This window comes from Delphinapterus leucas, chromosome 16 (assembly GCF_059928025.1).
Source record: "Delphinapterus leucas isolate spDelLeu-1000000601 "Yukka" chromosome 16, BTC_Dleu_Yukka2, whole genome shotgun sequence".
NCBI lineage: Eukaryota > Metazoa > Chordata > Mammalia > Artiodactyla > Monodontidae > Delphinapterus > Delphinapterus leucas.
Window position 1 is genome coordinate 69,961,909 of NC_143144.1, and position 27,290 is coordinate 69,989,198.

At 42.8% G+C, this 27,290-nt stretch overlaps 1 protein-coding gene across 9 annotated transcripts in view; it reads left to right on the plus strand.

Annotated features, from left to right (window-relative positions):
• The window catches only part of VTI1A (vesicle transport through interaction with t-SNAREs 1A), a 368,921-nt gene that overhangs the window by 306,185 nt on the left and 35,446 nt on the right, over nucleotides 1–27,290 (plus strand). For 3 of the 9 annotated variants that reach the window (XM_022568768.3, XM_022568773.3, XM_089898184.1), the window contains exon 9: nucleotides 1–27,290. This exon is cut by the window's left edge; it is cut by the window's right edge and continues 13,719 nt beyond it. The exons of the other annotated variants lie outside the window; for them this stretch is intronic. The gene's annotated coding sequence lies outside the window, so the exon portion shown is untranslated. 9 annotated transcript variants of the gene reach the window in all.

Genomic DNA, 27,290 nt, shown 5'->3' on the forward strand with positions numbered 1-27,290 from the left:
TTTATGTTTATAAACCTTACTAAATTCCGTTACCAGCCGGTTTATAAGCTTAGATTCAAATATAATTTTAGACTTAATAGTTAGAAAGAGCCTGTTTCTGGAAGCACTTGGCATCAGGTTCTTACCTGCCGACTGCTCCCGGCAACTTCACCAGAAGAGGGAAATGTTGTATTCAAATCAATAGTCAATGGGAAAATCAGGACTCAGATTCCCATTGGAAAGAAAAAAATGTTAGCACCCTTCAAAGAGGAGAGGAAAGGACTTGCTTCAGATTTACAAAAAGTGCTCAAAGGATCCTGTGGTCCATAGGACTAAAACCTCTCATTTGATTCCTGTCATAAGAGAGGAAGTGGTGGCTTTTAGCAAGGATGCTAGAAAATGTGTCCTGTGTGTTTCATCAACCAATCTTTTCCTTAGATAGCTGGAGGAAAAGGAAAGTTAAGATAGCGAAGGATTCTACGTGGTTATAAGTGTTTTAGGAAGTTGTGAGACTGGTTTAATGGCAGGTAGTTTGGATGAGATGGAAGCCGAGGATTATTTTTCTTTGAAGCCATAAAGGGGGAAAGAAATCAGGACAAGATCCACACCTGTTATGGTTTAGTGAGAAAGGTGTAGCAATATTGCATTCAGGTGTTTGTCCTTTCAGTCTTGCTCCATATATATTATAGCCTTCAAAACAGAATTTGAAAGCTACTAATTTCTTGGCCATTTGAGTTTTTGTTCTTTAAAAGGGAAATGCTTTCCATCAGCTTCCCCATCTGTGCTTTTTTTTTTTTTTTTTGCGGTGCGCGGGCCTCTCACTGCTGTGGCCTCTCCCGCTGCGGAGCACAGGCTCCGGACGCGCAGGCCCAGCCGCCATGGCTCACGGGCCCAGCCACTCCGCGGCACGTGGGATCTTCCCGGACCGGGGCATGAACCCACGTCCCCTGCATCAGCAGGCGGACTCCCAACCACTGCGCCACCAGGGAAGCCCCCAATCTGTGCTTTAAACCTGACTTTTCAAACAATGTTGTAACAATAATCATAGTAATAGTAGCTAACATTTATTGATTGCTTACTATGTACCAGGTACTGCACTCTTTGTATGTGATATTTTAATTCTCACAACAACTTTTGGGTTAAGTATTTTATCGTGTCCTGTTACAGGTGGTAAAAACTAAGACCCAAAGTCATACAATTAGTAAGTTGGGATTTAGGGATTCGAATCCAGATGATCTGGGCACAGAGTCCATACTCTTAACCATTTGGCTATCCTGCCTCCCCAAGTCCCGTCTTTATTTGAGAGCAGCAAACCCTAATGCACACTTAATTCCTAAGAGAAAATAAGTGCCTATTCAGTGCTGAGTACGAAGTAAAAGCTGCCAGATTAAAAGCACAATAGAGAAACTATTCTAGTGTGTTGTCCCAGTCCTGGAAATAGGGAGGCATAAACTATAACAGTGTGGAGTATGCTGGAACAATGGGAGTGAACACCCGCAAATGTTAAATACATTTGTTTAAGGGTATCCAACTAAGGGGGCCTGCCTACCTGCCTGCCTTTCTTCCTTCCTTCTTTTTCTTCTGTTTCTCTGTATTCTCCCAATTTTCTTAGTTACAACAAAAAACTGATAATTAAAATAATTTTCTGAAGATCAATGGGACACTTAACCAACTTATTTTAAACCCTAACTCCATACAAGACATGGTGAGATAGTGTAAAGCCCAGAACATTCTGGGCACTCAGGCCTCTCCTAGGACCAGTCTTGTCATCAGGCATCTTGCGGGGAGGGTGACTTGAGGACGTCTAGGTGACCCTTGTTTCTCTTTTTACTGAATCCAGCAAAACAGTGGTGCATAGAGCAGCTGTAGCACGTCTGGTAGAATGAGGGTGCAGTATCTTTTGGGGTGCTGCTCTCCCCCAGAAGCCCAGATAAAGTGCATAGCTGTGCTTTGTGCCATGAGCCATGAGGCATTTGTGTCACAAGAGGGTGACACTATATCACTTCCCCCCTTGCATCCTGATACCTTTCCTGGGACTTCCGTGCCCCAGTCTCCTACTCCGCCCGGTACTCATGTGATAGGTGACCTCCAGGACAAGCCTGGCCTTCCTCAGTCCCTCTCTGTCCCAACCCCGTGTCTTCCACATCCTATTTTGACCTGCAGTGGCTTGCAGCTCCTTGCAGATACTTGAAAAGAGAATGAAGTGATTTACATAATTAAAACAAATTGCTTGACGAGTGTGAGACTCCATTGTTGTGCTATAATGGAATGATTTAGATGCTTTGTGAGACACAGGGCTGGGGGGAAGCTGCTCTCCCACCCTGGGAATGTAATTGCAGCTCCACAAAGCTCTCTCTGGAGAGACTTAGGGTGATTAGAGCAGGACACGGCAGTTGTCTCTGGGAGAAAGCATAAGACCGAAATAGAAGACTCTGAACTTCGCAAGCCTCTGCCTTCTCAACTTTAAGCATACGATGAAACGCCTGGAGCCACTGCTGAAGCCAGAGGGGACATTCGGTATTCCCCCACTGGCCGGCTACCAGCTTACCATTACAGTGGGGGATTTTTTCTTTTTTTGCATGTTTCCACCCTCTACCTCTACCTCTTCTGGTTCTCTGGTGCCACAGAGAAAGCGTCTTTAAAATCATATTAGGATTTCAGATTAAGGGAGACCAAATGGACGTGAAAAGTAGACAGCTAAATGCAGTCTGTGATCCTTGACTGAATCCGGGAACAGGGGTGGGGTTGAGGGTAGGGGAGTCTGTAAAGGACATTATGAGGACAAGTGGCAGAATTGGCATGCAGACTGTGGATTTGGTGTTAGTATTATATCATTGTTAAACTTCCTGATTTTGGTAAATGTATTATGGAAATAAGGTAAAGGGATATGACGTCTGCAACTGACTCTCAGGTGGTTGGTTCCCAATGAAGTATGCGTTTATTCAGAGAGAGAATGCTAACGCTTATGGGGCAGAATAATAACAATCAGTAAATCCAGGTAAAGGATACAGGGGCTCATTTTATTATTCTTGCAACTTTCCTGTTAAGTTGGGAATTATTTCAACATAAGAAGTTAAGAAAACCCAATCACATTAGGAAGTAATCCTGGCCTTGTAGGACTGACAATTACTCATTTCTTAAAAGAAGAACTGGGAGGAGTAGAAAAGAAAAATAACACGCATGGTCCAAATAATTTCTATGTAAAGTAGGGAGAGCTGAAATTTGCAATTAATTATATCCACAAGTTAGATGAAAATCACCACCGCAGCTCTGCTGACTTTAGAACACAGACCACAGGCCTCGCCTGTGCCCCATGCAGGGTGCAGCCGTCTTGGGGAGCCTCATTATAAGGTTATCACTAACCAGGAAGCGAGTGCTTCATGTGCGTGGAAGGACCTGATGTCAGGGAGGCTGTGTCATTTAATTTGCAAGGTCTGTTTGTCTCCCGTTCTCATAAGGAAGAAAATCAATTGACTTGGAGTCCAGGTTCATTTGGATGTTAGACGAAACCATGGAATTTCCCTGCCTTCAAGTCTTCAGCAAGTTAGACTTGCGAACAACAGCCTCCCGCTTTATACCCAGAGGTACCCCTACCCCAATGCATGAGCTGGAGGTCCTGGGCAAGGTAGAGCGGTGGTGAGGTGCTTATTCTTGCAACTTTCCTGTTAAGTTGGGAATTGTTTCAACATAAGAAGTTAAGAAAACCCAATCACATTAGGAAGTAATCAGGAGGCACCTGAGGTGACTCCAGGTGTCTCACTTGGGTTCTGCTGTAGGTGTGGTGTTGATCAGGCGGGCCAAAGTGGTATTCACAAGGGCTTTTCTTGCCTAGTGGCGTTGGCACCAATCTCTACATCCTGTAGCTCTGCATGGTATTTGGAAAGGTATATGGTGAGATCCAGGTGGCTCACCCCTCGTTTACTTTCCTGTTGGAACATGACAAAGCTTAGGGCATAACCTGAGAGAGCAAGTAGGAACCTGGGAAGGGATCCAGTTCAGAGGTGGCAGACTCAGTTGCTCATGGGGACTGGGTAGGTACCACAGCTGAGTGAAACGAGCCAGGAGGTAATGGGAAACCTGGAAAGTGAGTGCCCTATTGAAAAGGCTTCTCAGAATCCATTCCACTGCTGTCATGGGGGAGTGTGGGCCTGCTGAGGTCAGCCCTTCCGACTTTTCCAGAATGCCAGAATTCTAGATTACAAATTTCCCTGTTTGTAAATATTGGCAAGAAATTGTTTAAAAAATTAGAAACTGAACACACCAAACCAACACATCTGGCACACGGGATCTGGCTGTGGGCTGCCAGTTGGCTTATATTACGTGTTGGACAGTTATATGCCACAGGCAGTTATTGGAATCTGACACGGTGCTGGCACCCAGAGAGGGCAAGTGATGGGCCTACGGTCACACCACCAGTTAGTGGCAGAGGTGAGTACTGCATCAGAGTGTTCAAGCTGTAAAGTGAGTGTTCCGGTTTGGCATGAAAAAGAAAATTTGGCTAAAAGATGCAGCCTCGTGAACAGGAGTAATTAATTCCAAATGTTTTTTTTTTTAATAAAATTAATTCCATCGTTAAATCTCATAACATCCTACTTCTGTCGCATGTTTATAGAAATACCTCCTTAAAATTCACTGTGTTTCTTCCTAACCACAAATAAACTGGTTTTCATAAACAAATAAGTGTAAAGATGGGGTTCAAAGTGTCAGCTACCACTGCTGCGGGGGAAAAAGTACCCCCGACCCCCCCATTGCAAATGATTTGTTTTAGAAATAAACAGGGTGTGGATAGGGTCGTTTCTGGCTCTCTTAGGGAACACTTTGGAATGGAGAATGGAGAGGCCTCTGGGATTCCCCAGGCCCCAGTGGGGAAAAGGGGAGGCCTCTGTGCACACACACTGGCCCCCTTTCCAGTGCGATGTCCCGTGTTCACATGTAACTCAGGCTCACATGTGCCCAGATTCTGGAGTCAGTGGAAATTTGCTTCCAATCCAGGACCTGCCACTTATTAGCTGTGTGACCTTGGACAAGTTACCTAAAGTCCTTCCGTTTCTTCCTGTTTAAATGGAGGCAAGAATGGTACCTATCTTGGAGAGCAGTTATAAGAATTGAAAGAGGGCTTCCCTGGTGGCTCAGTGGTTAAGAATCCGCCTGCCAGTGCAGGGGACATGGGTTTGAGCCCTGATCTGGGAAGATCCCACATGCCGCGGAGCAACTAAGCCCGTGCGCCACAACTACTGAGCCTGCGCTCTAGAGCCCACGAGCCACAACTACTGAAGCCTGTGCACCTAGAGCCTGCGCTCCGCAACGAGAGAAGCCACCGCAATGAGAAGCCCGCGCACCGCAACGAAGACCCAACGCAGCCAAAAATTTAATAAATAAATAAATAAAAGAATTGAAAGAGATAAATTCTGCCCAACACTTAACATGGAGCCTGGCCTTGTGAAGTTCTCATCACCAGTGCTCAGCCTGTGACAGATGGGGAAAGCAGATTGTGAAATGGGCAGCCGGGAAGGGGCTGTGGGGGAATGTTCGGCCACCACACAGCAAAGCAGCCACACCACGGGAGCAGCTCCTAAAGCACTCATGGTTTTGGTTGTTTCAGGGGGTTTTGGTAAAGTTTTATATAGGTGTAATTCACATGCCCTTCAATTCACCCATTTAAACTACATAATTTAATGGTTTTTAGACTCTTCACAGATATGTGCAAACAGCATCACAGTTGATTTTAGAGTATCTTCGTCACCTCAAAAAGAAGCCCCAGAATTTGTAGCCAATCTTCCCATCCCCTCAGCCCTTGGCAACCATTAATCCACTTTCTCTATAGGTTTACCTATTCCGGACATTTCATATAAAAGGAATCATATGATATAACACGTGAGCTTTTGTGGCTGGCTTCTTTCACTTAGCATAATGTTTTCAAGATTTATCCGACCTGCAGTATGTATCAATACTTCATTCCTTTTTATGGATGAGTAGCATACCACATTTTATTTATCCGTACATCCATTGATGGGCATTTGGGTTGTTTCTACGTTTTAGCTATTGTGAATAATGCTGCCCTGAACATCCATGTTCAAGTTTTTGTGTGGACATATGTTTTCATTTCTCTTGGGTATAAACCTAGGAGTAGAATTACTGAGTCAAATGGTAACTTCGACTTAACTGTCAAACTGTTTTCCAAAGCAGCTGTACCATTTTATGTTCCACCAGCAGTGTATAAGGGTTTTGATTTCTCCACATTCTCATCAACACTTGGTTTTATCTGACTTTTTGATTCCAGCCGTACTCATGAGCGTGAAGTGGTATCTCGTTGTGGTTTTGATTTCCATTTCCCTGATGACTAATGATGTTGAGCATCTTTTTCTCTACTTATTAGCTTATATCTTCTTTGGAGAAATGTCTACTCAGATCCTTTGCCCATTTTTAATTGGGTTGTTTGTCTTTTTATTACAGAGTTGTAATGGTCTAGATACAAGTTCCTTATCAACTATATGATTTGCACATATTTTTTTCCATTCTGTGGGTTGTCTTTTCACTTTCTTGATAGTGTCCTTTGAAGCACAAGTTTTTAATTTTGATGAATTACAATTTATTTTCTTTTGTTGCTTGTGCTTTCGGTGTCATATTCAAGAATCTGTTGCTAAATCCAATGTCACAAAGATTTACTCCTATGTTTTCTTCTAAGAATTTTATAGTTTTGGCTCTTGCATTTAGGCCTTTGATCCGTTTTGAGTTAATATTTATATACGATTTGAGGTAGGGATCCAATTCTCTCATTTTTTGCAGAAGAGAAAGAACTGTGAAGTGTTGTGGTCGTCCACTAAGACATACCAAAGCCCAGTCCACCTTGGAAGCCCATTAGCCAATAGGAGCAGGATGGGAAGGGTCAACTTTCGCAATGGGAGAGCCGCTTCAGCTCTCAGAAGCTCTAGTCTGCAAGCCATAGAGTGTAACTCGAAAGCTTATACAGTGTGCCCATTAAGTGGATGAAATAATGACCAAGAGGGTAGTGATTTAATCACCATAACTTGTACTTGTCTCTTACCTTCCTGCCATCTCTGAGCCTTTTGGGCAGAAGTAGGGTGTAACAGAAACAGAATTGACCTTTTTGACAAAAGACTAGGAGCTGATTCTTGGCCACCCTTGTGACCTTAGATGAGTCATTAACCTCTCTGAGCCTTGGTCTTCTCATGTCTAAAGTGGGCTATTGATACCAAGTTTCCAGCGTTATTGAATGAGTTCAAGAAAGCATTCCCAGTTATGGAAAAGCACACAGTACCTGATGTCCAGTTGCCACACAAAACATGTGTGTTCACACTCGTCATACTTCTAACACCTCTTCCACCATTGATCTTACTGTGTGCTAAGCCAACTATGTGTCTGCCACTTCAGTTCACACAGGCCAGGACCCTGGAATCCCGTGCAGTAGTCAATGCCAGAGCCACAAACCACCCATAAACTATCCTGTACCATCCCCATTCCTCTTCCAAGACACTGACCCTGGGAAGTCTCAGAAAAGGGTGATGCTTGGACGCACCTCGACTCAGCTGAGGGTGTGCTTGGGAGGTGCTTAGGCCTCAGCCCATCTCCGTGTTGCAAGTGGTACCCCTGGTGCCTGAAAAGAGACAGTTGATTGGAAATAAAACTTGTAGCCATAGGACTGAGTGGTTGGAAAAGAGGACCAAGAGGGATCTTCAGAGTGTGAATTCAGATTTTTTTCCGCTAGGCCTGAAATTTCTTCCAGTGGTGCCCTACCCTTGGGTTAAGGCACAGTATCGAGGCCAGTATCGAACATCTTACCTGGCGTGGGCAGCAGAGAGCTGGTGGATGTGATGACACGAAGCAGTAAGAAGAGCTCTGCCAACATGACGAGGCACCATAACCCAAGAGGAGCTACTGGCATAAATCATAGGATATTAGAGCTGAGAGGAAGGGCCCTTAGAAATCTATCCAGCTCCTGCACTTGGCAAAAGAAGACAACTAAGTCTCAGAGGCACTGAGTGACTTGACTGAGGCAAGGCAATGAGTAACGGCAGAGCTTGGTACCTAATGCACCTGCCATTGGGTCCTGAGGCCATGGAGCCTGGAATTCAAACATTTTGATGTGGAGGGTGTTGGAGAAGGTATCTCAAAAAGGAGGCTGAGTGTTCAGATCTGGAGTTGAGGGTACCAGAGGAGCAGCTCAGGAGCTATTTGGCTGGGGAGAGAGAAGGGGAAATAGGCTTTGAGGCAGAGGCACAAAGGCTAGAAGAAGTTCCTCTGCTTCTCCATTTTGTCAAAGGTCCTTCGCATAGGTATATTCTATTTCAGCCGAAACTTCAGATGCCAGAAAAAGATGGTGGGACATCTGTGACCCAGGCCTGCCTCTGCCACTGACTATCCGGGGGCTTCCCAGGACCACAACTCTCCTCTCTGCACCTTGGTCTGTTCACGGCACATGAGATAGGAGTAAAGTAGATGAACCCTGGAGGCCCGTGGTAAGGCCAAGTCAGGCTTAGGGTGGCGAATTAATGAACAACTTTACGGGAGCATATTTAGAAATAAGTTTGGGATGATCATTTTAAGTTCTCCTTTTTTTTTTTTATGCACTTATTCAAGTGATACATTTGACCTGATTAATAGAAAGTGTACCAGCCTAATGTACAGTATTAGGAGATAATTGCAATGGATGAAAGTTCCTTGAGTCAATTAACTCTTATTACCTGGAAACCATTTATAAGAGGCAATAAATTATTGGGACAACACAATTAGCAGTCCCACAATAAAACGGGTTTCACGTGTGTGCCTGTAGGCAACCCCCCCCCAGCTCCCCACCCCGCGAGGGCCTGTCAAGTTAAAGGGTAAGTGTTTGAAGGGATTGCTGTGCCCTTTTGTGTTTACAGGAGTGTGTTAACAGGCAGCAGGGCTGACATATCCCAGGCTAGCCCTGAGCAATGAAATAAGCTTTCCACGCCTGGGAACAATGATGCCTGTGTCACAGCCAGTCAATGGCTGTTTCAGTGCCTTGTACCTAATAGACTCACCAAACGTTGGCCAATCTGCTGAGTGATATTTGAGGTTGGATCTTGTGATTCTGTTTGAAGACCGTTTCTAACACTCCCACCCTTGAATTTTAAAATTGAAATTGCTTAATATTTAGAAAGAGTTTCTTTTCCCCACCCCACCCCCTCCATCAAACTACAGGTTCTATATAGTGTGGACAGATTTGGGACCAAAGGAAAGTTTTATATAAGGATACTAGAAGGTACCACTACAGTAGCAAGTAAGCGTCTAAGAGCCACATTCTTCTCTTACATTTGCTTTCGATCTGTGGAAGAAGATTGTCTTGTCCCTAAGCTGGCCCAAACTTAGTTCAGTGTGTCTTAGAACTGTAGGATCCAGGGTCCCTTTCTACTGAATCTTCACGCTATTTGCTTATTAAGTAAAGAGAACTACTCTAGAATTCTTTCACAATGATCTGAAATAACCTGACATTTACTTTGACAAACCTAGTGTTTCTATCACCTGAAGCATTTTTCCCTCCACTGTTGCATTACAAGCAGGATTCAAATTCCTAACAGCAGGGGGGAAAAAAAACCTCAACTAATCCCGGAGTACAACAATGTTAATGATCAACGTTTTATTTTTTACCCTGTTGACTGTTTCAACCACAAGCTTAAAGAATTATCAAGGCCAACTGCATTAGTCCAAATAAGCTGGAAATAATAGACTGACCAGAACCAGTGCTAAGAAAGCAAATTTATAAGTCGAGTAATTGGAAACATAATAGAGAAGGAAACAAGTTGCCATAGAACCCAGGTCTCTCTCCTGTGTGTGTGTCCAAATTTGGGGGGGGTATTTTAATATCACCAGATCACTTTATGATAGCCTATCTGTGACTTCTTCAACGATGATAAATGTGCGATCTGATCTTTTAGAAGAATAAACAGTTCCTTGTTAATTAATTTATACAGCTGTCAGTGAAGCTTTTTCTCTCTTTGCACTCTAAGTGTTTCCCTGCCATAGATTTTCTTGCCGTTCCTGGCAAACCTCCAGTGAGAGCCTGGGATTTATTAGGCTGACTTGGTGCAAAGTCTATTGATTGTGGCCCCGAGGGTAATAACTAAATAGAGCCAGAGCAACAAGTCAATAAGAGCATTGTTGCTGCAGCCGGCATTCGCTGGAGGAGTGAGATTGTTTTACAGCAGCCGAGGGTAATCAGGACAGATCAGCGTGTTCAGCACGCGCCGCGTGCACCGTGTTAGAGCCGAGGACTGTTTGAGAGCTTCAGCGGGGTCGGGAGAATCGGGGTGGGGTCCTGGGATTATGAACCCTGTGAACTCCTCCATTACAGCTTAAAGGTTTCAACTTTAGTTTTTAACATCTGCTGCAACCTTGGGGAGCCCAGGGGCAGGGCTGGGGCAAGGGAGTACGGACACGGGCCCTGGGCCTCAGCGCTAAGCGCTCTCTTCTGGGCTGGGTCCCAGAAACAAGATGGTTAGGAGCTGAGAGACGCTCTCACAGCTGCTGTCTGTCGTGCATCCGTCCATCCATCATCCACCAATCTGTGTGAGGTGCTAGCCAGTGGCACCATCCCCGGCTTCTCATAGCCCAGAATACGTTCAACATCAACCATCCAAACGGAGCTATTATTACCCCGGAGGAAGTCGTATCATTGTCATTTCTCGCTTCCAGATCTTGAGTTGCACTGACTTAATATTTAAAACCATTTTCTTAAGGCTTGCTTCGAAAGAAAGACCAATCGTGTCTTTCAAAGCTGTTCTTTCCTCACTCGTAGAAGTTCAAAACTCTTACTTTCACATATCTGATGACTGGTTTTTTAATTACAGAAAGCAAAGTCCACATCGATGGCTGTCTCTCTTTTGCCTTTTGAAGAGTCCTTGCCATGTCTCATGGTAGAAACCTGTTTCTGTGCATGAAGGACTGGAAAGTCAGGGGCCAGCTTCCCGGATGTGGCTGGTGCTAACCAGGCTCCCATCCTCCCAGACTCATCTTGTCCCAGTGGTGTTGGAATAACTAAGGTGGGGTGGATTTCTTAGGCCCATCAGGGAAAGTTCCAGGACACTGGTCCGCAATCCAGGACTAAATCGATCGCTGACGAATAGGTGCCTTCTCTTCCTGTGGGAGGCTAGAGACAGCCACGGGGCAGCCCTTTCAGAAGTTTGTCCTTTGAGTCTTTGACATAGAGTAGAGTGGAGAGGAAGGCAATCTCTGGGGCTATAAAGGTAAAAAAGAAAACAAACATGACTCCACCAAAAGGATTTTATTCTGAATGTAAAATCTGCGTCGTTAAGACACCTTCCCCGGTAGTCCTTGGTGATTATTGCATTTCAGTTCCATGCCTGACATTCGTCAGTCAGAGACAAAATTCATTTGCTGGGAAGGGGACCATTTTGGTCCCACAGTCATGAGCGCACTGGGATTTCTGCCCCGTCCCCGCAGGGCTCAGTTTTCTGGACATCGTGGCATTTGTCTTCTGGCTCCTTCCCAAGGAAGAGCTGAAGTTAGATTTTGCCTGTATTGTCATGTAACTTACAGAAAGAAAGTTGATAGAAAGAAACAAATGGAAAGTATTGATAGCAGGTCCCATAATAGCCTTGTTACTCACACTGCAATAGGAAAGTGACCTTTTAGATCTATGACTTGGAATTACCAGTCACCTGGATAAACACCACCTTATTTTTTACTTTTTTTTTTTTTTTTTTTGCGGTACGCGGGCCTCTCACCGCCGCGGCCCCTCCCGTCATGGAGCACAGGCTCCGGACGCGCAGGCCCAGCGGCCATGGCTCACGGGCCCACCACCTCATTTTTAACTAATACCAAGGCCATCAGTTCCAAGTTGTTGGCTTGAAGAACCATGGAATGGCTCCAGGAAGGCAGGCACCTCTGAGAAGCTGTTTAGAAGCCAAGAGCAATTCTTACCCTCATTCGTCCTCTCGACGAGGGACGGTCATTGGTGTGGGCTATGGGCAAATGTGCCTGCATGAACTAGTTACGTACAAATAACCCCAAACCCTCGTGTGACTCAGTCCAGATGGAAGACAAATCTTTCATGGGATCTTCTATTTTTAAACAACTTTCATTATTCTCTACTGAATTGAGTGTTTTTTCTGTTCATTCCTATTTTACTGAAATAATCCTTGGCAAATCTATGGCACAAAATAAAACTTGGGAGGGTCTTTAAAAATTACTTGCAGTATGACTTATGTTACTGAAAAGTTAAGAAGCAGGAGCAATTCCATCAGGTAGCAGTCTTTCTGAAAAAAAAAATTTCTTTTGAGAGTTTAGTCAGTCCTAACATACAACTTCTGAGCAAAGCTGAACCGCTACTTCCTCCCCTGGGAGACATAAGTGACTTGTTCATCAGACATTCTTTGGTCTGAATGAAGAAATTTCTGTCCAGTCTGCTTAGGTTCAGTCCTGTGATACAAGCAGATTTTGACATATCAAGATGACCTAGGGGCTTCCCTGGTGGCGCAGTGGTTGAGAGTCCGCCTGCCGATGCAGGGGACACGGGTTCGTGCCCCGGCCCGGGAGGATCCCACATGCCGCGGAGCGGCTGGGCCCGTGAGCCATGGCCGCTGAGCCTGCGCGTCTGGAGCCTGTGCTCCGCAATGGGAGAGGCCACAACAGTGAGAGGCCTGCGTACCGCCAAAGAGAAAAAAAAGATGACCTAAGAGCTGAGAAGCTTTGGCACAGGAAAGAAATATGCAAGAGAAGTTAAGGAGCTGAGGGGAAAAAAAATAATGATAATCTGAGTTGATTTGTAGAACACTTTCAGATTCTCAGAGATGTTTTTGTTTGGGTGGTTGTGGAACCCTCACATTTGCCTTATCACAACTTAAAGAGGGAAAACAGCAAAGAGTACACACATTTGTAGTTTGTTTGTGTGGTTGTGCCAATATCTCATCTCAAGGTTTTTAAGAGTGGAGGCCAGATTTATTTCGGTATTATGTGCTCTTCTCAGTGTCAGGGGTAATCAGAATCATCTCGGATAGACTAAAGCAGGGGATAAACAGCTGAAACTGATCGATTTGTGTATCTGCTAGGTGCTGAGAAGTCATAAGGAGTCATGTGTGAGCTCTTAAAACAGTGGCTGCTGGGTTCATCTTTGTAAGGGGAGACTGGATTTTGACACAGAGACAAGCGTGGCAGGAGTATTACAGTTGTGAAGTGACCAGTGATTTTTCCAAGTCTATTGTGAATACATCTTCATAAGAGAGTGTCCTCTTTTTGCCTCACAGGGCAGGTTATTGCAAAACACATACACTCCTGAGGTCAATAGGCCTATAAGCTGTAGTATACCTTGGACTCATTTTCAGGAATTTCAGATAATTTGGACTTGATTTTAGAGAATATCCCTTAGCCTGTTGGTATGTGCTCACCCACTTTTCAAAAAAAAAAAAAAGTGACCATCTAGGAAAATATTTTTCTTTGACAATCAAATCTTCTAGAGCAAACACAGTGTCCACTTTGCATCTTCTTTATGCGTCTTTATGAATTGTCTTCTTCAGCATCCACCGTGCATCACTTTATGCTTTTGTGTTTCTTGCATTTTGTGGTTTGGAATAATCTGAAAATAGGTATCTGAAGGATTACTCACCTAAACAGGTGAGATTAAAGAGAGAAAAATACCTATATTTCAATGTTACTATGATGTAGAAGCTGTCAGTCATGCTCTTAAGGCCACATTCCTCATTTATAATGGACTGTGTTGCCGAGAGCTCCCTATTCTTCAGGTTTCTCGTGGACTATTTTTCTGTTACAAGCGATTTATTACTTTTTTGGTTCTGAATTGCTGATGTTAATTGTTTAATTCTAAACTTCCTTGTATGCCTGGCATTTCAATAATTGAGGATTTGGGTAACACCATGACCTTGGTGGAAAAGGAATTTAGCAACTTCACCTATAGATTGCTCAAATGCATGTGCTTTATTTCAGAATGAAACTTCAAAACCTCTGAAAACAACATCTTAAAGTCCATATCTCTCCTTTATTCCCAGTTGAGGTTTCCTATAATAGCCAACATTTACCAAGTATCACCCATGTCCCAGATACTAGATGAAAGCCCAATGTGTGTAGTCTCATTTAATTTTCTTGTTAACCATATAAAGTGCATACTGTTCACATTTTATAGATTAGGAAACAAAATACCAGTAAGGTTAGTTACTTTCTCAGAGCCACATGGCTAATGGAAAACAAGCTACTTTGCTGGTCCAGGGGCCAGCACGATCTGACCTCTGCCCTCCCCTTCAGCTCACGTCCTTCCCATCAGTCTCTTCTCTGAGCACAGTACCTTTGCTCAGTCCCACCAGCGTGCCTTGCAGATAAAGGACCTTTGCACATGCTGTGCCCCCTGCCTGGAATCTTTTTCCCATTCCCACCCTCTCCCTTACCTATTAACCCAGTGCATCCTTCAGATCCCAATTCAACATCATCACCACCTTCGGGATCACTAGGGCCCTGGATGAGCTTGGTCCTATGGCAGCCACGGGGGAGGGCAGCCATCAAGCTTCAAGGCATGCAGTCCCTCCAGGTGTTGGCAGGTACCCGGCTCAGCATCAGAACTGAGCCAACCACTTCCCAGGCAGTCCTGAGCCAGTGACTGAGCACAGGGGAGGTCCTAGGACCAAGCCATTTCTGTCCAATGCACGATTCGAAAATGGAGCCGTCTTTGGCCCAGAGCCCCTGATTGGGTTGGCCGAGATTTGGTCACATCTGCAACATGGTCCGAGGCTCTACTTGTCTGTTCCTGCTTCTTCCCCACTTTGCTTTCATAGGTGTCAGATCTGCACGATGGTCTGAAGACTTTCCCTGCCCGATCCTGCCTCCTTCCCTTTTGATCTTTCACAGGTGGTGCCCTCCACTGAGCTTCTTTCACCCCTAACTCTGTTTCAGCATCTGGTTTCCTAGAAGTCCCAACTGGCACAGATCCCCTCTCTAGACTCTCCTACTTTCCATCTGCTCCTCTCTAAGCACTTCACGGTGTTGTGGTGCTTACCGTTGGAAACTGTACGCTGTGAGCATGTGATTGTCCAGGTCTGTAAGCTCCACGAGGATGCCCATGTTTGCATGCCCAGACCCAGGCCTGTTGCCTTTTACCCTGGAGTCAGCTCACTCCCCATCACCCTTCGCCGGGCTTGCTCAACCCCGTGCATCCAGGGCCGCTTCACTGACGGTAGCCAGTTGAGTGCCGAGACTGTCACAGCAGCGCTGGGAGTGGGACATTGAGACCTGGCGCTGCCTTGGAGAGCACACTGCAAAAGGAGGTAACGATGAGGCCTGGGTCAGGCCGGCCCCTGTGTGAAGGCCCTTTGGCGTCTTTTTTCCTGCGTGGAGGTGCACGCGTGCCCTTTCTCCTTGAGGAGAAGATAGGACTTTAGCGTTTTCAAGGCCTTCTAAGTGAAAACATCTGTATCCGATTTTCCCCGTCGCCAGGTATTAGTGAAGGCCACTGAAGAGCACCTTATAGTTGACAAGACTCTCACCAGAAGGCGTCACTGCCATCAGCTGGCATTACAGTGAGGCTGTTAGAGCTGGTGCCCTAGCCAGACGCCAGCCCGGGTAATCACATTTGTTCTCCCTAAGATTCCCTCCAGACTCCTCATCGGACACGTATTCTTCTTCTCTGCCCTGACCTGTGAGGCAATGTTTGCTGAGAGCCTTTCAGCTGCTGCCATAGTTCATTCCAAAAATGGATGCATTCCTGAAGGACCACTTGTCAGGGGGTGTTGTCGGGGGGGGGGGGCGGGATTCCTGCTTGGGAGAGGGGCTGGCCTGATTAGATGGCCCCTAAGGCCACTTCCTCTTCCATTTCTGATTCTGTGGTTCAGTGCTTGTCACCCTCAAAATGTAGTGTGCACGGAACTGCTGAAAGCCTTGTAAATGAAAATACTGCTAGATCAAAAGGGTAGAACTTAGTAGGAAAGATGTTTAAATACACACACACACCAAACAAATCTGGATATCCCTGGGACCCAGAAACAGTCACGGTTGTATTTTCACTCTCAAGTAGATTTTGAAGCCATAATTAACTGAAGACAAAAAAATGTATATGTTGAATGAAAGGCGTGTAATCTTTGGGATAATTCTGATGTAATTAACACAGCAGAGCTGCATTAAGGCCAGTATGCAATGAGTGGAATTTTCCAGCATCGATTAAGCTGGACTTGAAGAGAAGTGAGTCTTTGTCTGCCAAACGAAAACAACTTTGGGATATTTAAATTCAGGTTGGAAATTGGTTTGAGTAAAGGGATATTTAAACCACAGCTGTTCAAGGGCTAAGATATATGAGTACGTGTGCGCACGTGCGCGCGCGTGTGTGTGCGTGTGCACACACACAATACATACACACACACACACACACCCTCCGCCTCCTCTAAAAACAGGTTAGCCAAAGGTGTACATTCCTTCTAAGTTCTCATGATCAACAGATGTAAATGTTCACGGTGTTCGGATGAATTATGGACCCTAATGAGATTTCAATACTGAGCAAACAATAAAAATTTATGCATTGCATAGTTGCTGTGGCCTTTGGCTCCAAGGCTAGTGTTCCACCCTTTCACCAGCTTCAGTAATATAATATCCAGCTGGCTTTGGAGGTAAGGAAAATTCGAGGGGTGAATTGAAATTGCGAGAAATTATTTGATGGATTACTTTGTCAGAGTAATGCATGGCCTTGGCATAATTACCGTGGCCACCTTAACCCTTGCGGCAGGTGGTGACAAAGGCCTGCAGGGCCTAGGTGCCGAGCGGGTCCCCACACGTGCCCCTCACTCTCCCTGTCCCCAGTGTTCATGGGGTCCAGGCTCTCATGAGCAAATGCCGAACAAGCACATTCCTGTCCTAGTGCGGCGAGCAAGCGATCAGGACAGCCGAAGGGCTGTGCTTTTTCCGAGAACTGTTGTCTGTGTCAGGGTGTGAAGAACCAAACAAAAGACAGACCGACCTTGAAATAAAATGGTGCGAAGATGGGGAAAGATGATTTATATCTTTTAAAGCAATGCTTAGTTTAAACACAACGGCGGACGCAGGCACGTTAATTTCTCTCTCACTTTCTCTCTCTCTTTATCAATTCAGACCTTGAACTTCATGGTTGTCTGCCTTGTCCTTTATAATGTTCAAGTCTTAACATGTGATTAATAGCAGAATCCCTGTGTGTACGTGTCAGAGACCACATCTGTAGCAAATCTGCCAGCATATTTCTTATGCTAGTTTCACTTTGGAACCATAAAGTGATTCCCGTTTTGTGAATGAGAATAAACCTATTATGCGGTAACATAGCTACGCCCAGCATCCGCTCTTGGGGGAAAGAAGTTGGCCTATAGGCTAGGGCAGCTCACATTTCAACGTTTGGAAGTGCTTGTCAGCGTGGCCTTAACAGTGAGAAACCGTGCCCACCCATTTCATGGTTTTATTATGATAACGGAAATATATTTGCAGCATGTTGACAAACTCACTTGGAGTAAACAGGGTCGTCTTAATTGTAAGTCCTAAGGTTTTAATGCTAAATCGGGCAACAAGTCAGTGTTTCAGTTTGGCACGGCCAACCGCATGTTCCCCCAAAATAGCCTTTGACACTTTTTAAAGCAAGTCAGTGGTGTGCTTAGGCTGTTCACAAAAGGCTTCATTCTTGTCTACAAATGGCAAACCTCCCCTTCATCCCAAGCGTGCCCAACTCAAGTGAGGTTGGAGAAAAATAGGCACGTCCCCTGTATTAAGGCATTTCTCCAACTCTTACTCTCATCAAAAAGGAAAGATTTTGAAATATATGGAGAAAGCATGCCTAGGAAAGGCTATCTTGATTTTCATTTAACACACCCGCCCCCTGAGTTTTTTAAAGGTCTGTATTTCTGCATGGCTGAAAACATAGATTCCACCCTGGAGAGATCTCCGGGCTGTTCATGTTACACTCTGAAGCCATGTGTTTTCACATCGTGGCAAAACCCAAGATATAGGCAGATCCCTTGGCCCCTGTTGGCTTTGGGATTTTAGTCTCTTCATTGTTCTCCACTGTAAACTTATACAGAAAAAGACCTCTGCACCCTGAATATAAGCACAGCCAGTAATGTTTTCCCACAGATGCCAACCATGTAGCTAAGCAAGACCCAAGAGTGGTGGGAAAGGGGAAGGAAGGGGGCAGAGGTCCATGAGTGCTGCGGCTGGAAATGAAGGGCTCTCCAGGTGCCCCAAGTGCCCTCCCAGAGGCAGCCACTTCCCTAGGAGGCTTTGTCAGCACCGTGACCACAGGGGCAGATGCAGAGGAGCCCCTCTCCAACATAGGCAGCCCTAGAGCTTCTAAGACCCTGCTTAGCCATACAAGGGGGTGGTTACAAAAATAATAATACCAGCCCTTTACTTTGGGCCATGTGCTCATCACTTCATATGGCTTATCTCATTTAATCCTTACCAGAGCCCTATATGGTAGGCATTATTATTATCCTGAGGCCCAGATTGGTAAGGACGTTGTCCAAGGTCACACAGCTAAAGAGTGGCAGAGCGCCAGGATCCAACCCAGACAGTCCATTCCAGGGTGCACACTCTTACCCTCATGCTTTGCTATCTTTCATTCTTTGGAGGCTTCCTACTCTTGTCTTTTAGCATAACCTGATCCCAATTTTTCTGCCTTGTCACCCTCTCTTCCACTTACCAGTATTTTAGCATTGGGTATAAGATGTTATTGTAAGTTACTGACTTCAGGTAATTCACTGTTCTCTTGATCCATTTTGCTTATAAAGTGCCAAAGCAGTTCTTAGCACTGTGCACTTGTACAGTTTTGATAGCTGGGGTAAACAGACAACCGGGCTGCTGTGTCCCCCGGAGATCATGGCCCGGCTGCCTTTCGAGGTTTCAAACATCCAAACATCCTCAGGACTGACACCTTTGTAAGTGTTCGTGGTCCTCAGTGACTTTCACTTTTGCTTTGTAAATATCTTCCAATGTCCAGATTGATGGATTCTGTAGATAAAATGCCCCAAATCCCTCCCTCTGCTTCCCCCTAAAACAATGGTTCTCAAACTTTTAGGTCCCAGGATGTTTTTACACTCTTAAAAATGATTGAGAGCCCCAAGAGTTCTTGTTTGTATGGTTACATCTGTGAATATTTTTCATATCAGAAATTGGAACTGAGAAAAATTAAATATGTATGAATCCATTTGTAAATAATGATACTGAACTGATTATATATGAACACATTTTATGAAAAATGACTATATTTTCTAAAACGAAATGAGAGAGAAGGGGGCATTGACTTACACTATTGCAAATCTCTTTAAAGTCTGGCTTAATAGGGGACAGCTGGAGTCCAATGTGCTTCTGCATTAATCCGCTGTGATGTCACACATCTAGTAGCCTCTGGAAAACTCCACTGTACACTCATGAGAGAAGGAGAGTGGGAAAGGCAGATAACATCTTAGTATTACTATGAAAATAGATTTGATTTCATGGATCCGCTTAAAGGATCCCTGGGCCACATTTTGAGAACCGTGCCCTAAAATATGGCTGATATTTACAAAACCACACAGATGTGAGTAAAGGAGGAACAAGTTCTTATGGAAAAGGCAGGTGTTGTCCTGGACTGCAAATCAGCTTACCTTTCAGCAGTGTCTCCTATGCTCTTCTGGGCTCACAGGCACTTACTTCTCTGCTCCTCTCCTCTAGATTTGTAGGCCGGGCCACGCCACACATGCTCCTTAGATGTCAGAATACTGGGTCTTGTTTTCTGCTAGACCATGAACTTCTTGAGGACACGAGCCAGGTCTATTTCATCTCATTCTCTAGTATCAAGCATATAATGCCTGGCACATGACAGGTGAATTTTACAGAACTGGACAAGGGTCCATGATAAAGATATTTGCAAACAGTCCAGGCATATGAATATGTTGATTTTTTTAAACGAAAACCCAGATATTTCTCTTCTTTCTCTATATCATTCATCTCTTCATCAAATACTTATTGATACCTATAATATGCCAAACACTAGAATAGGTAATGGATACAACAAAGACCAAGGCAGACTTGAGCCTTGCTCTTACACAATTCCACTTCATAGAGGAGACAGTCAAGAAACAAATAATTACAGATGGAAAGAAATAAAGAAGCTGCCATCACCCAAAGGGGAGGCATGAGGTTGGGCTCCTTCAATCTGGAGGACTGACTTTACTATTCACTGCTAGTATGCCATCTCCCTTGGAACCAAAAGAGCCATTTGTTGGTCTATGGGCTATTTAACAGCTGTATTGAGGTATCACTTGTATACCATGAAATGTACCCATTGGAAGCATGCAGTTCAATGATTTATAGTAAGTTTATAGAACTGTGCAACCATCACCATGATCTATTTGTAAAACATTTCTGTCACCCCAGTGTTGCCTCTTGCCTGTTTGCTTGAGTCAATCCTGGCTCCAACTCCCAGCCCCAAGCAACCACTGATCTGATTTCTAGGAATTTCATATAAATAGAATCATACAACATGTAGTCTTTTATATCTAGCTTCTTTTGCTTAGCATAATGTCTTTGAGGTTTATCCATACTGCAGCATGTGTCAGTAGATTGTTACTTATTTTTTCAATTGGGGTATAGTTGCTTTACAATGTTGTGCTAGTTTCCGCTGTACAGAGAAGTGAATCAGCTATACATATACATATATCCCCTCTTTTTTTTCATTTCCTTCCCGTTTAGGTCACCACAGAGCATTAAGTAGAGTTCCCTGTGCTATACAACAGGTTCTCATTAGTTATCTATTTTATACATGGTAGTGTATATATGTCAATCCCAATCTCCCAATTACTTTTTTTTTTTTTAATAAATTTATTTATTTATTTATTTATTTTTGGCTGCCTCGGGTCTTTGTTGCTGCGCGCAGGCTTTTCTCTAGTTGCGCCGAGCGGGGGCTACTCTTTGTTGCTGTGTGCGGGCTTCTCATTGCGTGGCTTCTCGTTTCAGAGCACGGGCTCTAGGCGCACGGGCTTCAGTAGTGGTGGCACGTGGGCTCAGTAGTTGTGGCTCGTGGGCTCTAGAGCTTAGGCTCAGTAGTTGTGGCGCACTGGCTTAGTTGCTCCGCAGCATGTGGGATCTTCCTGGACCAGGGCTCGAACCCATGTCCACTGCACTGGCAGGTGGATTCTTAACCACTGCACCACCAGGGGAAGCCCTCCCAATTACTTTTTATTGCTGAGTAGTATTCCACTGTAAGGCTGAACCACGTTTTGTTTATCCATTCACCAGTTGGTGGACACTTAGATTGTTTCAAGTTGTGGGCTATTATAAATATGCTGCTGTGAACATTTGCATACAAATTTTGCATAGACGTGTGTTTTCATTTCTCTTGGGTAGATACATAAGGGAACAATTGCTGATTCATATGGTATGTGTATGTTTAACATTTTTTTTAACTGCCAAACTTTTCTAAAGTAGATGTGCCGTTTTACATTCCCCCCAGTAATGTTTGAGGACTGAATGTCCTTGGTATTCTTTGGATTAGGCTTTTTGATTAGAGATATTTAGTGGGTGTGCTGTGCTATCTCATTTTTATTTGCATTTTCCTAATGACTAATGAAAGTGATCATTTTTTTCATATGCTTATTAGCCATTTGTAGTCTTTGGTGAAATGTCTATTCAGCTTTTTTTTTTTTTTACTTATTTATTTTCGGCTGTGTTGGGTCTTCGTTGATGCACCAGGCTTTCTCTAGTTATGGAGAGCGGGGGCTACTCTTCGTTGCGGTGCACAGGCTTCTCATTGTGCTGGCTTCTCTTTGTTGTGGAGCATGGGCTCTAGGCACATGGGCTTCAGTAGTCGTGGCATGCGGGCTCAGTAGTTGTGGCATGCGGGCTCAGTAGTTGTGGCTCGCGGGCTCTAGGGCACAGGCTCAGTAATTGTGGCACATGGGCTTAGCTGCTCTGCAGCATGTGGGGTCTTCCCGGACCAAGGGTCAAACCCGTGTCCCCTGCATTGGCAGGCGGACTCCCAACCACTGCACCACCAGGGAAGTCCTATTCAGCTCTTTTTTAATTTTATAATTTTTTAATTGGGTTATTTGTCTTCTTGGTGTTGAATTTTGAGTTTTCATTTTTATGCTCCTGGCTAGTAGTCTTTTATTGGATATATGATTTGCAAATATTTTCCCCCAGGCTATGGCTTGTCCTTTTACTTTCTTAATGGTGAATTTTGAAAAGTAAAAGCTTTTAATTCTGGTAAAGTCAATTTATCAATTTCTTATTTTATGGATTGTGCTTTTAGAAAGAAATCTTTGCCTATCCCAAGGTCACAAAGACTTTCTTCCAGAAGTTTTATAGTTTTAGCTCTTATATTCAGGTCTATGGTCTATTTTGAATTTTTGCACATAGTGTGAGATAATCGTCTAAGTTTTTTTTTTTTTTTTTAATATGGGTATTTAATTCTCCTAGCACCATTGAATTACCTTGGATCTTTTGTCAAAAATGAATTGGTCATAAATGTAAACGTTTATTTTTGGAATTTCTATCTTGTCCCATTGATCTATATATCTGTCCTTATACCAATACGATACTATCTTGATTACTGTGGCTTTATAGTAAGTTTGAAATCAGGTGATGTAAGTCCTCCAATTTATTCTTTTTCAAAATTGTTTTGGCCATTCTAGTTCTTTCCATTTACATATACATTTAATTTATTTTTCAATTTCCACAAAAAAAGTCTGCTAATATTTTGATATGAACTGCTTTGAATTGCCATCTTAACAATATTGATTTTTCCAACTCATGAACATGGACTTGTTCTCCATTTATTTAGATCTTTAATTTTTCTCAGCAATGTGTGGTAGATTTCAGCATGCAGGTCTTATTTTGTTAAACTTACTCCTAAGTTCTGTATTCTTTTTGATTTTATTTGAATTAAATTTTCTTAATTTTATTTGCCTACTTGTTCACGGCTAGTATGTAGAAGCACAATTGATTTTTGTATGTTGATCTTGTATCTTGCAACCTTGCTAAATTCATTTATTAGTTCCAGTAGCTTTTTTGTATATCCCTTAGGATTTTCTACATACAGAATCATGTCATCTGTAATGAAGATAATTTTACTTCTTCCTTTATAATCAGGATGCTTTTTATTTCTTTCTTATGCCTGGTTGCATTGGCTACAAGCTCCAGTACAAGGCTGAATAGGAGTAGTAAGAGCAGATCTTCTTTCCTCCTTCCATATCTTAAGGGGAAATCATTCAGTCTTTCATCATTAAGTATGCTATTAGCTATTGTTTTTTCATGAATGCCCTTTATCAGGTTGAAGAAGTTCCCTTTTATTCCAGTTTGTTGAGAGTTCCTATCATGAATAGGTATTGGATTTTGCCAAATGTTTTCTCTGTGTCTAATAAGATGATCATGTGTTTTTGTCCTTTATACTATTAATGCAGTATATTACATTAATTGATTTTCATATGTTAAACCAACCTTGCATTACTGGGATAAATCCCACTTGGTCATGGTGTTTAATCCTTTTAATATGTTGCTGGACTCATTTTGATAAATTTTTTTTTTTTTTTTTTTTTTTTTTTGCGATATACGGGCCTCTCACTGTTGTGGCCTCTCCCGTTGCGTAGCACAGGCTCCGGACGTGCAGGCTCAGCGGCCATGGCTCACGGGCCCAGCCGCTCCCCAGCATGTTGGAGCTTCCCGGACCGGGGCACGAACCTGTGTCCCCTGCATCGGCAGGTGGACTCTCAACCACTGCGCCACCAGGGAAGCCCCCATTTTGATAATATTTATAAAGGATGTTGGTGTCTTATGTTCGTGTTGGGCATTTCTTGTGATGTCTTTAGCTTCTGTATCAGGGTAATACTGACCTCATAGATGAGTTGGGAAGTGTTCTCTCCTCCCTTATTTTCTAAGAGAGTTTACATAGGATAAGTATTATTTTTTTGTGTTTTTTTAGGATAAGTGTTATTTTTTTCTTTAAATATGTGGTAGGATTCATTATTTAAGCCATACGATGCTGGGCTTTTCTTTGTGAGAAGTTTTAAAATTACTAATCCAATTTATTTCCTTGTCATAGGTCTGTTCAGATTTTCTGTGTCTTCTTAAGTCATGGTTTATTTCTGGGAATTTGTACATTTCACCTAAATTGTCTAGTTTTTGGTATAAAATTGTTCCAAATATTTCCTTATAGTCCTTTTAATTTTTATTAAGTCAGTAGTGATGTTCCTCTTTCATTCTTGATATTGGTAATCATGTCTTCTTCCTTTTTTTGGTCATTCTGGCTAAAAGTTTATCAGTTTTGTTGATCTTTTCAAGGAGCCAACTTTTGATTTCATTTATTTTCAGTTTCCTGTCTCATTGATTTCTGCTCTAACCCTTAGTCCTTTTTTCCTGCTTGTATTGGGCTTAATTTGCTCTTTTTCTAATTTCTTAATGTGGTGGCTTAGATAATTAATTTGAAACTTTTTTTTTCCAAATTAGGCAAATAAATTTTTTACTAAGTTCTGCTTTGTTACATCCCACAAATATTGATTGTTATTGTTTTGTTTTCATTCATTTCAAAACACTTTATAATTCCCATTGTAATTTCTTATTTGACTCATGAATTCCTTAGAAGTGTCTTACTTAATTTTCTAATATTTGGGGATTTCCCAAATTACTTTCTTTTGCTGTGGATTTCTAATTTAGTCCTATTGTGATTGCAGAACATACTTTTTAATGATTTAACTTCTTTTTAATTTGTTGAGACTTGTTTTATGGCCTATGTATGGTCTATGCTGGGGGATATTCCGTGTAATTTTTAAAAGAATATATACTCTGCCGTCATCAAGTGAGGTGTTCTGTAAATGTTGATTAGGTCAAGTTGGCTGATAGTGTTGAAGTCTTCTATATCTTTACTGATTTTCTGTCTGGTTATTCTGTCAGTTTTTCAGGAGCAGAGTATTGAGATCTCCAAGTATAATTATTGAACTCTCTATTTCTCTTTTCTTCAATCAATTTTTGCTTCATGTATTTCAGGACTTGGTTGTTAGGTATTTGTATGTTTATAATTGCCATATCTTCTTGATACACTGACCCTATTATATTTATGAAATGACCCTCTTTTTCTCTAGGAATGTTTCTTGTCCTAAAGTCCATTTGTCTGATATTAATGTAGACAGTCCAATGCTCTTAAGTTTACTATTTGCATGGTATATATATTTCCTTCTTTTAACTTTCAACCTATATGTGCTTTTAAATCTAAAGCGTGTCTCTTTACACAGCATATGTTCTTGTAGACAGCATAAAGTTGGATCTTTTTTATCCAGTCTGACAATCTGCTGTTGATTGAATTATTTAGTCCAGTAACATTTGTATGATTTTTTATCTTGCTGCATTTATGTCTGCCATTTTGCTATTTGTTTTCTATATGCCTCATATCTTTTTTTCCTCTCGTTCTCCTTTTCTGCTTTCTTTTTTAAAATAGGTTTTTTTTGTGTGCATACCATTTTAATTCATCTGCCGATTTCTTAACTATATTTTGTTTTTTTGGCTGCATTAGGTGTTCGTTGCTCTGCACAGGCTTTCTCTAGTTGTGGCGAGCAGGGTCTACTCTCCGTTGCGGTGCACGGGCTTCTCATTGCAGTGGCTTCTTTTGTTGCGGAGCACAGGCTCTAGGCACACGGGCTTCGGTAGTTGCAGCACGTGGGCTCAGTAGCTGTAGCATGCAGGCCCTAGAGCGCAGGCTCAGTAGTTGTGGCACACAAGCTTAGTTGCTCCACGGCATGTGGGATCTTCCCAGACCAGGGATAAAACCCGTGTCCCCTGCATTGGTAGGCGGATTCTTAACCACTGCGCCACCAGGGAAGTCCCTTAACTACATTTTTTATAGTTATTTTCTTACTCTTTGCTCTAGGAATTGCAATATATCTTCTACCTTTTCGCAATCTACTTTAGCTTACTACTGACTTAGTTCTAATAAAATATAGCAAGTTTATTCCAATATGGCCATTTTTCCCCTCTTCCTTTGTACTATGATTGTCAAATCTGTATATATTATAAAACAAACAATACTGATGGTTGTCCTTATAATTATTGCTTATGCAATCTTTATGTTCTTTAAAGAAATTAAGGGAAGATAAGAGAAAATATATATACAGTCTTCTATATTTACCCACATATTTACCATTTCCAGTGTTCTTCATTCCTTTCTCTGGATATGAGTTACCCTGTGGTGTCATTTCCTTTCAGCCTGAAGGACTTCATTTAGAATATCTTGTAAGGCTAACAAAAAATTCCCTCACTATTTATCTAGAAATGTCTTTATGTCACCCTCATTTGTGATTAATGCTATTGCTAGATATGGGATTCTTGGTAGACAGGTTACTCCCACACCCACATTTTTACCACTTTGAATATGTTCATCTATCTTCTCCCTCCATTGTTTCTGGTGAGAATTCAGCTATCAATCATAATGTTGTTTGCTTGTACATAACGAGTTATTTTTGTCTTGCTGCTTTCAAGATTTTCTCTCTCCCTTCTCCTTCTCCTTCCCTCTCCCTCTCCCACTGCACATGTGTTGATATTCTTGCCCTTGTCACACAGGTCTCTGAGGCTCTGCTCATTTTTCTTCAATTTTTTTTTTATCTTTCTCATCTTCAGATTGGATGATTTCTATTGGCAAATGTTCAAGTTCACTGATTCCTGTTCATTTAATTTATTGTATTTTTCAACTGTAGAATTTTTATAGTTCCTCTTTCTCTATTGAGATTCCCTATCTGTTGAAGCATTGTCATCACAATTTCTTTTAATTCTTTAAATACAGCTTCCTTTAAGACTTTGACTAAGCTACACTAGCTGCTTTGAAGTCCTTGTCTGCTAAACCAACATCAAAGTCACTCAGAATCGGTTTGTATTGACTGCTTTTTTTTCCCCCTTGAATATAGATCATCCTTTTTCATTTTTCTTTTCTTTTTGTCATGTCATAATTTTTTGTTTAAAACTAAACATTTTAGATGATATGTTTTAACAACTCAGGGTTCTGATAGTTTTAAGTAGCTTGCCTGAACATAATCTGCAGGATCTATCTCCCCTGCAGTCTGCTCGGTTGTTGCTTTTTTTTTTTTTAATTCTTATTTTTATTTTATGAGCCTGGCTTCCTAGGGGTTGCCCCTTTGCACACATAGCTTAGTGGCCAGCCAATGGCTGAGCAAAGACTGTGTTCAAAAACCTTGAACCCGTAAGGCTTCCATCCTCTGCCAAGCGATCTGTATGTGGGTTGAAGAGAACATTCAAAGTTCAGCCAGTTCTCAAGCCTGCCTTGGCTTTGACTTTTCACTGGGGTCTCCCAGGTCTCCCCAGCATATACACATACTTTCCCAATC